The following is a 13,016-nucleotide window of genomic DNA, read 5'->3' on the forward strand; positions in this document are numbered from 1 at the left end:
CCCAAAGGTATTTTGTTGAACAGCAGCCTCAGTGTTAGACTTGGCCTGGGAGAGATGAGTTGGGCTGAGGTTAGGGGTATGAATGAGGAGGCCTTAAGAAAAACGTCGGCTTTGTTTCAGCTTCAAGGGTCTTCTAATCTGGTTAGAACTGGCTGAGTGAACGGATAGCTACAACAGGGGACAGACCCCAGGCTGCTGAGCATCAGGTTGCTGCAAAGGAAGTTGGGTGTGGGGAGAGAAGGGGGTTCAGGGTTTAGTTGGTGCGTCCTATTCTAGGGCAAGAGGGATGAGGAGAGCGAAGGCAGGCACCACCCTGACAGACAGTGCACAGAAACTGGAGGTATGGGAAGAAGAGAGAAGATAGGGCCTTAGGAATGATGTCTGTGCCTATGAATCTAGAGAGAGGGGGCTGGCTCAAGGGTTGAGAGTGATCGATGCTCTTGCAGATGACCTGAGTTCGGTTCCCAGTGCCCACACTAGGTGGCTGACCACTACCTGGATCCCCAGCTCCTGGGGATTTGATGCCCTCTTCTGGACTCCAAACTCTGTGTGTGTGTGTCCCCGCGTGCGTGCTCTCTCTCTCTCTCTCTCTCTCTCTCTCTCTCTCTCTCTCTCTCTCTCTCACACACACACACACACACACACACACACACAACACACACACACAAATTAAAAATAAGATAGATATTAAAAAAAGAAAGTATGTCTCACTTTTCATGACCTCCTTAGCGGGACCACCCCAGAGCGTTCCATGTGTAGCCGCTCAGGCTCGGCACACAGTCCTCTCTTTGGAGAGGAGCCAGCACTTGATGTTGTCTTTGCAGATCGGGCTGAGAGAAATAAATGATGGCTCTCAGTAACACACCAGTGTTTGGGGGCTGGACAATAGGCAGAGCCTTTGGGGTCCTCTTGCGCCGCCCTGCCCCGGCTCTACCACTCCCACTAGGCGCTCCCTCCTCTTAGCATCCTGCCAGGGGCTTCCCAAGCTTTCCAAAAAAGCTGGGCTTGCTTGCGGGCTCCGGGAATCCCTGGAGTCTCCGTGCTCCCGAAGTCTGTGACGGATCAAGGGGGGGTGGGGGTGAGGAAAGGGAAGGATGCTTAAATTGACCCCCTCAAAGCGGGCTTCTGTTGTCACGTGACCACATTCCAGGTCTCCCAAGTCTGGGTCTGGCGTGCTTCCAACTGTCCTTCTGCAGCACCAAGACTAAGCATTTGTATGGAAGGAGGGTGGGGGCTCTCAACACCTGCCCCAGCCCCCAACTGTCCTCATATTCTATAAATCCGGGGGTAGGGGATGCACCCAGCCAGGGAATCTGGAGAGGCGTGGGTGCTCCGAGGCTGGCGAGTGCTCAGGGCTGCTGGGGCCCACCCTACAGGGGTGCCTTCTGAGAGTCCCCGCGGCCACGGGAGGCTGCGCCACAGCGCAAGCCGCGAGCACAAACAGGGCGAGGAGGCTGGTGTGAGCGCCTGGGCCCGCTGCCAGCGCGCTGGGGCTGGAACACAATGTCCCGGGCGAGAGCAGGCGGGCGGGCGGGCGGGCGGGCGAGCGTGAGGGAGAACAGCCTGACTCAGCAGCTGGGTAAGTGGGTGTGCTCGCCCGCTCCCCAGATCAACCGCTCCTGCAGCCTGCGGTCAGCAGCCGGCTCCGCACTGGGAGGGAGGGCGAGGCGCTGCAAGACCGCCACATGGTCGGGTACGAGACCTCCTCACCCCTCCAAGAAGCCATCTCCCGACCCTCCGGGTCGGAGCACCGTAGGCTCAGCTCACCTGGGACCGGAGTACCCTCCTCACTGTACCCACGCATGGGGAGAACCACGGAGATGCCGGCTACAGGCCTCTTGGCTCCTCCAAGCCCCACCCACTCTGGGACGCCTCTGGAGGTCTCAAGAGTGGCTTGTGACTGTTAGTTGCAGGGAAAGCAGTTTGCTTTGGGGTTTGGTGGGTAAGGGTACCAAGGAAGAGCATCCTAGAAGAATTAAGAGAGAGTTCTGCCCCGTCCTCGTTTGACCCAGAGTGTTGTGTCTCTTCCGGTCCCCCTCCTTTCAAAACCACTGGGGCCCTGAAGATTTCCTCCCTGGAGGGAGGGAGGGAGGGAGAAGCAGGTGGCGTGGTCCTCTGAAGCCTGAGACTCTGCTTTTTCTGTAGTCTCCACCCTCCCACCTGAAGCCACAGCAAAGGCCCCAGAAGCTGGCCACCCAGCCACAAAATTCCTCCTTCCCGCTTGCTGATTCTTGTGGTCCGGTGGGGCCATTGACAATGAGGCAAAAGGCCAGAGGAGGGTGGTTCCTAGGGAGGAGGGGCTGTTCAGTACTCTAGTCTCCTGGGGTGTCTTCAAGGTACCCCTAGGGACACCCTGTGCCTGGAGAGTGCCAGGCTGGCAGGAAGGGGCTCTGTTCTCTGCTGGATTCCGGGAAAGGTTTTGGCAGACAGCACGCGCCTGGGTTCCAGGGCCTTCCAGGCTGAAGTTTAGGGGAGGGACCCTAGGCTGCTGAAGTATCTCACCTGGGCCTACTGTTCCCAGACCATCTGATTGCGCCATCCCCAAACTCTGTAGCTGCGGATGAGGCCAACATGGGTCCAGGCTAGGGACCACCTTTCAGCACAATACACATTTCAGCCGACCCTCGCCAAATCATCTGGGAGAGACTTAGCCCCCTTAAACCCCAAACAGCAGCTATCCCAACTGACAACCACAGGTCTGTCCCTGGTGCCCATGTTTGCTGGTGTCAGTGAAACTCTGACCTGGACACGCTCAGAAGGCAGAGGAGCTGGCAATGTCCTCCCCATCTTTGGTTCCCTACCAAACATTTGCCTTCCCATGACCTACAAGTGACCAACTGACCATGTTCCTAGCCCAGGCACATCCCCATTGCCCACTGAGGCCCAATCCCCCAAACTCCCTACAGTGGTAGGCTAATTTTTAGGGGGCTGTGGATTAAATCTAAGGTCTTACTGTACGAGGCAGGCAGTTTACCACTGAACAAAATCTTTACTTTTAATTTTTTTGGTTGTTTTTATTTTTGTTTGTTTGTTTGTTTTCCGAGACAGGGTTTCTCTGTAGAGCCCTGGCTGTCCTGGAACTCACTCTGTAGACCAGGCTGGCCTCGAAAATCTCCCTGACTCTGCCTCCCAAGTGCTGGGATTAAAGGCATGTGCCACCACTGCCTGGCTACTTATAATTTTTAAAAATTAAATTGCTGGGTGTTCCCAGTCTCCACTCCTCTAACACCAGCACTGCCTCTCGCTTACTTGCCAAGGAAGAAGGGGGATAAGCCAAGAGGTGCCCCCTGTGGTAAAGCCCCCAAGAAACAGCCTCCTACAAAAGCTACTCCCAAGAGTGTGCCCTCTACTGGAGGGGTGAAGAATGTCATCATTACAGGCCTGGTTGATATCTGGAGCTGGTCGGAAGCAAGTGAAGCCTATCTGGTTGGCCTTTTTAAAGACACCCACCTGTGTGCTATCCATGTCAAACTTGTAACAATTGTGCCAAGAGAGAGCCAGGTGGTGTGCTGTATATGCAGAGAACATGCTTAAGAGTCCAATATGGGGCTGGTGAGATGGCTCAGTGGGTAAGAGCACCCGACTGCTCTTCCGAAGGTCCGGAGTTCAAATCCCAGCAACCACATGGTGGCTCACAACCATCCATAATGAGATCTGACTCCCTCTTCTGAAGACAGCTACAGTGTACTTACATATAATAAATAAATAAATCTTAAAAAAAAAAAAGAGTCCAATATGGCTGGGTAGTGGTGGCGCACGCCTTTAATCCCAGCAATCGGGAGGCAGAGGTAGGCAGATTTCTAACGAGGCCATCCTGGTCTACAGAGTGAGTTCCAGGACAGCCAGGGCTACACAGAGAAACCCTGTCTCGAAAAAACAAAAAAAAAAAAAAAAAAAGGTCCAATATGAGAGGAAACATTTCCTTCTCAAAACCATATGTATTGTTTCCTCTTCTTTCTTTATCGGTAGCTCTGAATGTTACACATCTCCCTATGAGGTCAAAGGGCACCTAAGGATATGACTGCAGGTGGAGAAACAGGGGACAAAAATCAGGTGTCGGCAGCTTCTCCACTCTTAGTTCTGTGTGAATTTTGATGTAAAGAGTTAACACAAGCAAAATGTTTCAGCGAACACATTTTTGTCATCAGGTTTGGTGGCCAGTGTTTTCCCTGTTGAGCTGGCTCATCTTGCTGACTCCCGTTGGTTAACTTGTATGTAACTGTTCTCTCTGATGTCAGCGTTGGATCTGTCACCAAACATCAGGTTCTCCACTCCACTTTTGCTTCATTTGTTCTTTTTATTTTATTTTATTTATTTACTTATTTATTTTGAGACAGGGTTTCTCTGTGTAGCCCTGGCTGTCCTAGAACTCACTCTGTAGACCAGGCTGGCCTCGAACTCAGAAATCCACCTGCCTCTGCCTCCCAAGTGCTGGGATTGATTAAAGGCGTGCGCCACCACGCCCGGCTCTTTTTTTTTTTTTTCATTACTTTTCCCAGTCCCTTCTCTCCAGCACCATAGATGCCACCTTTGGCCCAAATGGTCCTGCTTCCTAACCCAGGCTTTTCCTGGCTCCTCCCAAACACCATTTACTGTGTATGTTATCACCTTCAGCCAAACACACTGGGTACACTGAGTACTACCCTGTGTGTTCCCAGAGCAAAGGCTGGGGGTTTATCCTTGTCAATTCCAGCCTACAGGACTGAGCACAGCCCTGCCGCACTGTGAGAGGACATCAGATGTTCTCAAGTGACCCAGCCACCCATTTGATTCAACAATTCCCCTCACCTTCCTCTTACTCTCCCTCTCCTCAGTTGGTATGTTCAGTCCCACCCAGCGTAGCACCTCCCTGATGCTCTCCCAGGTCGTCTTCTTTAAACATGTACTGTGTACCTATTTAGTGAGTGTGGATGCAGGTGTAACATGGCTGAAGGTGGGTGTCACAAGACAAGTTACAGAAATCGATTCTTTTTGCCATGTGGGTCCCCAAGACATCAGATTTAGCAGCAAGCACCTTTACCCACTGGAGCTGTCTTGCTGGCCCTTTGTCCCTATTTCTCACTCACCTCAGACTCCTCAGAGGTTGGAGGAAGGAGAAAGGTACCCTCAGGGAGTTTGTGCTAAGCTTCAAACACTTGGGGGCACAGAGTGAAAAGATAGCAGCTGCTGACATACCTGCTCCTGTGATACAGCGCCACAGTCAGGGGCAGAAGGCACGGGGGAGGGGCTGTGGACATGAATAAATTGGTACAATGCTTGCCAAACATGAAGAAACATGAAGGAGACCCCGGGTCCCTCCATCCATGAGGTGGGGGTGGGGGTGTGAGGTACACACCTGTAATTCCAGCATTCCAGAGATAGAGGCAGGAAGATCAGATGTTTAAGGTTATTCTTGGCTAAATAGAAAATTTGAGTGGTGGCGCACGCCTTTAATCCCAGCACTCGGGACGCAGAGGCAGGTGGATTTCTGAGTTCCAGGCCAGCCTGGTCTACAGAGTGAGTTCCAGGACAGCCAAGGCTACACAGAGAAACCCTGTCTCGAAAAACCAAAAAAANAAAAAAGCCTTTCTATGGCTGAACCACTAGTTAGGTGTTCTTTGCAGGAACAGTCTCTCTCTCTCTCTCTCTCTCTCTCTCTCTCTCTCTCTCTCACACACACACACACACACACACACACAGGTACTGTGATCCTAGCTTCACAGTCACCTCCCACCTCCTGACCTACCTGGGAATGCACCTTCCACAGGAAAGGCTCTGACAATCTCAACCCTATTTTGATCCTTTTAAACAGCCTCCAACCTGTTCTAGGTTTTATTGCTTAATTATGTTCTGTGGTATCTTCACCCCACCCCCACCCCCACCCCCGTTTCCCTGTAGGCTGTAAACTCCTTCATGACTGGGTTAGGGGCAGGATTGTTCTTTGATACCATTTAATTATAGTCTAAAATCGAAGCCAGAGGTAGAACCCTCACCCACAGGCTTGGGTCCCAACCTGGTTCCAACACTTAGCTATTGGGCTTAAAGTCCTGGTTCCAACACTTAGCTATTGGGCTTAGGGTCCTCTGAGAGCTCAGACTCAGTTCCTAGGCTGTAAAAGGCACCAGAAATACAACTGGGCAAAGATCACAAGACCTAAAATGCTGGGAAGGAGTTGGTACGTGGTGAGCATGGAACACTTTGTCCTCCTTCCCTGAATAGCTGAGACCTTCCATGAATTAGAGAACCAAGTCTTCACTGATTAGTGCTCACTCTGGGGTACTTGACAAGAGAAAGGAGACACTGAATAATTGCATAGCTCAGTGGATAAAGGTGCCGCCAAGCCTGACATGAGTTGGGGTCTCACAAGGTAGAAGAGAACCAACTCCCACAAATTGCCTGCCCTCATATCTCCAGATGCACGTTATAGCACACGAGCCCCAGCCCCCCACAGTAAATTTAATAAAAAGACATTACATCTATCCCAGGATCATATCCTGGGTGCATGGCCACTCCACCCGGCTTGGTGACAACCTGTGAACCGCAGACTTGGTGAGAGAAAAACAGTCCCTAAGAATGGCGCCAAGCATAAATATCTGTTGAATCAAAAAATCAAGCGAGTCAATTAAAAAAGCAAAGACAGAAACGTCCCACCCCGCCGAGCCCCCAGCCCAGCCGCACCCTGTCCTGGAGCCCTAGTAAGCCATAGTCCCCAAAGTCCGCTTGTCTACAGCCCCGCCTCCGATTGCCTTGGAAACAATGACGTTAATCGAGGGGGTGTGGCCTCTCTCCATCCTCTCAAACGTTGTGAGCCGCGCCTTAGCACAACCTGGAGGGGAAGATGAGGTTAAGGTTGCTGGGTACTCCCCCGTTCCTTAGGCCGGAGATAGCTAAGCACACCGGTCTGCGCCCACGAGAGCGCCCGCCTTGCGCTTGCCCTTGGCATTTAGCGTAAGATCGCGAGAGAGCGGGCCTGGGTCCCCGGGAACCGCCCCTGGCGATTTAGGGGGCTTCTGGAGACTGCAGGCTTGTGTCCTCGGAAGACCACCATACTCTCCACCCTCAACGTTGTCCGGGTGGGCGCAATCCTGCGCCTACCCGGGCACCCCAGACTCCCTGCGCGCCCTGGGCGCGGGCGGGAAGGGGTTAAGCAAGGTGCCGGCTCGGGGCGCGGCGCGTGTGGAGGAGGGGAGCGGGGAAGAAAGTGAGAGCGGGGGCGGGGGACCCGAGCGAAAGAACATCCTGTGCCGCCGCCGGATGCGAGAGGCGGGGGCGCGGGGGAGGCTGGGCGATGCGCTCCGCCCCGCGCTCCTCCTCCCGGGCGCTGCCCGCTCCCGCGCTTCGTACTGCTGCTTCTGGTCCCTACGCCTTCGCGGGTCATGAGCTTGCCAGAGGGGCCCCTCAGCTCGAGTTCCCCGGCAGGGGTAAGCGCGGGGAGTGTGGGATCCGCTGTGAGGAACGGGCACCCCCCCCCCCAAGCTTTTTCCGCTGAACACTGATGGCGAGCTGTTCCCTGCGCAGCGCTAGGATCGGCACCTTCTCTGAGCCAGTCCTGCTGCCAGTACTTTCAGGACTAACACAGAAAAGCTGGTTGTGGAATTCGAAACCCTCACACTCTTGGGATTAGAACCGGAATCGGTCGGGCCGCAGGGGGCTTTTCACTGGGAATAGCGAAGACTCAAATCCCTTAGCTGATAAGGCTCCCGAGAGAGGCCTCTCGGAAGTCATGATAGGCGCTTGCCGACACAGTTCGATCCCCAGGTCGCACAAGGTGAAAGGCAAGAGCCACCGATTTACATAAATTGCTCTCTGACCTCCATACATGTGCCTTGGACACCCATGCTTGGGGAAGCCAGGTATGGTGGCTTTGAACCCAGCACTCAAGAGGCGGACGCAAGAAGATCTGTAGTTGAGGCCGAGCTCTTGGACTACTACTACATAGACTGGGGAAAAAAAAAGTTAAAAAAAAATATGGGGGTGGGGAGAGCTAGCTATCTAGGCAATGCTCTTTAACTTGATCCAATCAGAAAAGAGCCTCACTAGCAAATGCAATGGCGCTATTAATGTCAGCTTTTCGAAATACAGGTTTAGTATCAAACTGCTATGTAATGATGACCTTGAACTTGTGACCACCCATACCTCTACCTCCCGAGAGTGCGGGCAGAGGATGGAGGTTACAGAAGTGTAGCACAGCCGGGTGTATACCAGGCCCCCAACACCACCTGGAGCCCTAAGGACGCTGAAACACTCATGGCCCACGCTTGGTTGAGGAGAATGAGGAAGTGGCTTTGGAGTTCCACGGGTGGATGATGAGCCTTAGGGGCAGCAGCTCAGCGATGTGGGCTCAGGGTATGTACCCTGGTTTGTCGCTAGTGGAGGCATTGAAGAGGGTTAGGCTTGCCGCCTGCACTTGAACCTCGTGGATCCTCATCACGACCGGTCAGTATGTATCATGCTGCTTAATGAGCAGGTTCAGCCTCCACAGGCATCTCCACACGGAGGGTCTCCAAACACGTCCCTTTCCACGGTGGGCAATGTCAGCTAAACTGACCTGCAAGGAAGCCCTGGATGATACCAACCCCAGAAGTTGAAAAGCTACCACGGGGTGGGTGCTGGGGCGGGCTGTGACTTTGTTGGTAGGGCCCTTCAGTGCATGTGGCCAGCCCTGAGTTCAGTCCCCAGCTCCAAATAAAGCAGACACGATGTACTCCGGAAGATGGTGGAGGTGGTGCTGGGAATTCAGGATCATCCTCACCTCCATAAGCAGAGTGTGAGGCCAGCCTAAGCCACCGCTCTCAAAAGCAGATAGGGCGTACCTGCTGGGTTTGTGTGTCAACTTGACACCAGCTGGAGTTATCACAGAGAAAGGAGCTTCCCTTGACGAAATGCCTCCATGAGATCCAGCTGTAGGGCATTTTCTCAATCAAGAGTAGGAAGGCCCAGCCCATTGTGGGTGGTGCCATCCCTGGGCTGGTAGTCCTGGGTTCAAAAGCAAGCTGAAAAAGCAAGGGGAAGCAAGCCCCTTAAATAGCACTCTTCCATGACCTCTGCATCAGCTCCTGCCCCTAGGTGAGTTCCTGTCCTGACTTCCTTTGGTGATGAACAGTAATGAGGAAGTGTAAGCTGAATAAACCCTTTCCTCCCCAACTTACTTCTTAGTCATGATGTCTTGTGCAGGAATAGAAACCCTGACAAGACAGGGGGCTAGAGAGTTGATTCCATCACTTAAGAACATGTGTTGGGACTGGAGAGATGGCTCAGCGGTTAAGAACACTGCTCTTCCAGAGGTCCTGAGTCCAATATCCAGGAACCACATGGTGGCTCACAACCATCTGTAGAGGGATCTAATGCCCTCTTCTGGTGTATCTGGAGACAGCTACAGTGTACTCATATACATACAATAAATCTTTTTTTTTTTTTTTTTTTTTTTTTTTTTTTTTTTTTTTTTTTTTTTGGTTTTTCGAGACAGGGTTTCTCTGTATAGCTCTGGCTGTCCTGGAACTCACTTTGTAGACCAGGCTGGCCTCGAACTCAGAAATCCGCCTGCCTCTGCCTCCCGTGTGCTGGGATTAAAGGCGTGCGCCACCACGCCCGGCTACAATAAATCTTAAAAAACAAAACAAAACAAAAAAACAGAAAACAACAAAAAAAAACACCCAAAATGTGTTGCGCTTCCAAAGGACTCAGGTTTGAATCCCAACACCCACCTGGCAACCCTGAACCTTGACTCCAGTCCCTGGGGAATCCAGTGCCTCCTGCTGACCTCCTCCACCAGGTCGCAGGTGCTGTACATGGAAATGAACCATTCATACACATTCTAATGAAAGAGCAAAAATAATAAGCTGCCAGGGTTCACCCAGGCACCAGCTGGCAGTACACGTACCCTAAATCTCCACAAACATCAGCGTCCTCAGAATAAAAGAAGCCGTTCCTGCCTGGCTGGCTGGCCTGACTTGTTACTCCAGCTACTTAGGAGGCTGAGGGTCAGGCGATGCCTGGACACTGCAGGGAGCAAACATTCATACCTGGCCCTGCAAAGCTAACAATGAAGCAACTGATAAGAGTTGGTGTTGTAGGATAAGACCCTAGGTCTGACTTAAAGCACCACTGGGGCCGGGTGTGGTGGCACACGCCTTTAATCCCAGCACTCGGGAGGCAGAGGCAGGCGGATTTCTGAGTTTGAGGCCACCACCACTGCCCAGCTTCTTTATTTGTTCTAGATTTATTTATTTATGTATATAAGTACACTGTAGTTGTCTTCAGACACACTAGAAGAGGGCATCAGATCATATTACAGATGGTTGTGAGCCACCTTGTGGTTGCTGGGAATTGAACTCAGGACCTCTGGAAGAGAAGTCAGTGCTCTTAACCTCTGAGCCATCTCTCCAGCCCTGTGGCCCGTTTTCTGGATTGCTAATTGAGGCACCATTCCTAAGCAGTTAGGTAGAATTGGGCTAGTGAGATGGCTCAGTGGTTAAGAGTACTGGCTCTTCTTCCAGAGGTCCTGAGTTCAAATCCCAGAAACCACATGGTGGCTCACAACCACCCATAACGAGATCTGGTGCCATCTTCTGGTTCGTCTGAAGTGAGCTACAGTGTACTTATGTATAATAATAAATCTTTAAAAAAAAAAAAAAAAGGTCAGCTGACCATGAGCCAAAGAGTGAGCTGGAAAAAGACCTTCCCTGACTTCGGCTTCAGTCCCTGCCTTGATTTCCCTACGTGTCAGACTGAGACGTGGAAGTGAAAGGTAAAGAGACCCAGCCGGGCGTGGTGGCGCACGCCTTTAATCCCAGCACTCGGGAGGCAGAGGCAGGCGGATTTCTGAGTTCGAGGCCAGCCTGGTCTACAGAGTGAGTTCCAGGACAGCCAGGGCTACACAGAGAAACCCTGTCTCAAAAAACAAAAAAAAAAAAAAAAAAAAAAGAGACCCTTTCCCCACCGAATTGGTTCTGGTCACCTGTTTTATCTCAACAAAGCAGAACACAGAAAGATTGTAGCAAGTTGACCTTGAGCTTCTACATGCTTGCACACACAGGTCTGCATATACTCTAAAGCAAGTGGGTACACACAGGGGCACACCACAAACACCAGAAAACAGAATTTAAAAAGGAAACGTGAAATTTGCTAAATCATCTCAAGTGGGGTCAGAAAGGGTAAGAAGGCAGAGCAGAGACCCAGTCTCAGCCCAGCTAAAGTGGCTTTTGAGCCTAAGGTGACAGTCCTGGGAGGGCGGGGGGGGGGGGGAGGGGGGGCGCTGTTTTCCTGCCTTGAATTGGTGGGAAGTGACAGGTGATCCCAAGGCAGTAGAATCTTCAAGGGACTCTGCTCCTTTTCCTTGTGTTCCATGTTGCTGGGAGTCGCTGAGGTTCCCAGGCAGATTTTCAGAGAGGACAAGAAGATGCCGGGCATAGGTGTGTTCCATGCTCCCTACACCATGGCATACAGCGAGTCCTGGTTCAGAGTGGGTGGGTCCTGTCAAGTTGTAACAGTTTAATCTCTGTCCAGGCTCTCCTACCCTAGCTCGCAGGGAGGGGGAGGGGGAGCTCACTGCCATAGTCAACACCAGAGGCTGTGGCAAGAGGAGAGAAGGTTCCAGGCACCTCTGGAGTACGAATGAAAACATAGACCCTTCGTTCTGCAAATGCAGACACAGCCCAGGCAAAGCTGCTCTCTCTCCCTTTAGGGCCATGTTACAAAGAGAGGCACCAAGTCCCTCTCTGCAAACAGTGAGGGCTGTGTCTAAGCCTTTAAGCACTGACAACATAGCTTAAAGAGCTACCAAGTGCAAGCCTCCATCTGGGATGCTGCCAACAAAGCCAAGCAGCCTTGAGATTTCCTCAGGGAGGCCGACTCCACAGCTGCAATTGGAAGCAGAAAAACAGGACAGCAGAACTGTCTAAGATGTCCATCCGTTGTTTTCAAACTCGGGTGGGAAGAGGCATCGATGCTTGAAGAACAGTCTGCCACTCATTATGGGAACGCAACACAGTTCAGGAAGCTGCTGGTGAGCTTCCCCCAAGCTGTCAGGAAAAACACCCAAAGGCCCAAGCCTAGAAGTGGGCCTCTGCTGCCCTCTAGTGGAAGAAAGGGCAGTGGCCCGAGGCACCCGATGGCCTCTCAAAGCTGGCTCAAAGAAAAAGGAACTGGAGAAGTGAATACGATGTCTTAGTGAAACTTCTCAGTTTGAACAATAAATACGTATGCTAATTATAAATAAAACAGGAAGCTGGAAGGTGGCAGTGCACACCTTTCATCCCAGCACTCGGGGAGCCTGGTCTACACAAAGTGAGTTCTAGGACAGCCAGAGCTACACAGAGAAACCCTGTCTCGAAGAACAAACAAATCAACAAGCAAAAGCCAGGCACACTAGTGTAATCTGAGCCGTGGGGAAGTTGGGGACAGAGGGATACCCTTGAGCCAAGTAAGTGAGCCCCAGGTTCAGTGAGAGTTCCTGTCTCAGGAGTTATGATGGAGCGGGGGCCTAGAGAGATGTCTCAGCAGTTACGATGTCTCAGCATGCTGCCAGGTTCAGTTCCCAGCACACACATCTATCTGGCAGCTTGAAACTGCCTGTAACTCAGGCTCCAGGAAGATAATGATACCCCTGCAGGCATCTGCATTGATGTTCACAGACTCACACACAGATAGAAGCATAGAAACATAATGTAATATTAATGTAGTAAGAGGGAGCTGGAGAGATGGCTCAGTGGTCAAGGCGATTGGTTGCTCTTGCAAAGAACCAGGTTCGGCTCCCAGCATTTCCATGGTACATCACAAGGGTCTAACTCCACTGCTAGATCTCACCCTGTCTTCCAATCTGACATTCATGGGTGCACATATGTACCCAAAACCAAAACATCCACATACATAAAATACAATAAGTAATAAAATACAATGGAGAGAGAGCGAGCCCAAAGAAGACACTCAGGCCGGGTGTGGTGGCATATGCCTTTAATCCCAGCACTCGGGAGGCAGAGGCAGGCAAATTTCTGAGTTCGAGGCCAGCCTGGTCTACAGAGTGAGTTCCAGGACAGCCA

General features: G+C 51.9%; 1 protein-coding gene across 2 annotated transcripts in view; it reads right to left on the reverse strand.

Moving 5' to 3' along the window:
* The window catches only part of Fkbp5 (FKBP prolyl isomerase 5), a 116,387-nt gene extending 114,557 nt beyond the window's left edge, over window positions 1-1,830 (reverse strand). Inside the window, exons 1-2 of one of the 2 annotated variants that reach the window (XM_029471442.1) lie at window positions 1,768-1,830; window positions 712-830 (exon numbers count right to left, since the gene is read on the reverse strand). The gene's annotated coding sequence lies outside the window, so the exon portion shown is untranslated. Of the gene's footprint in view, window positions 1-711; window positions 841-1,767 lie in introns of those variants that run through there. The other variant, XM_029471443.1, reaches the window with a different exon arrangement.
* Between the last annotated feature and the right edge of the window lie 11,186 nt (window positions 1,831-13,016).

This window comes from Mus caroli, chromosome 17, assembly GCF_900094665.2.
Source record: "Mus caroli chromosome 17, CAROLI_EIJ_v1.1, whole genome shotgun sequence".
Lineage (NCBI taxonomy): Eukaryota > Metazoa > Chordata > Mammalia > Rodentia > Muridae > Mus > Mus caroli.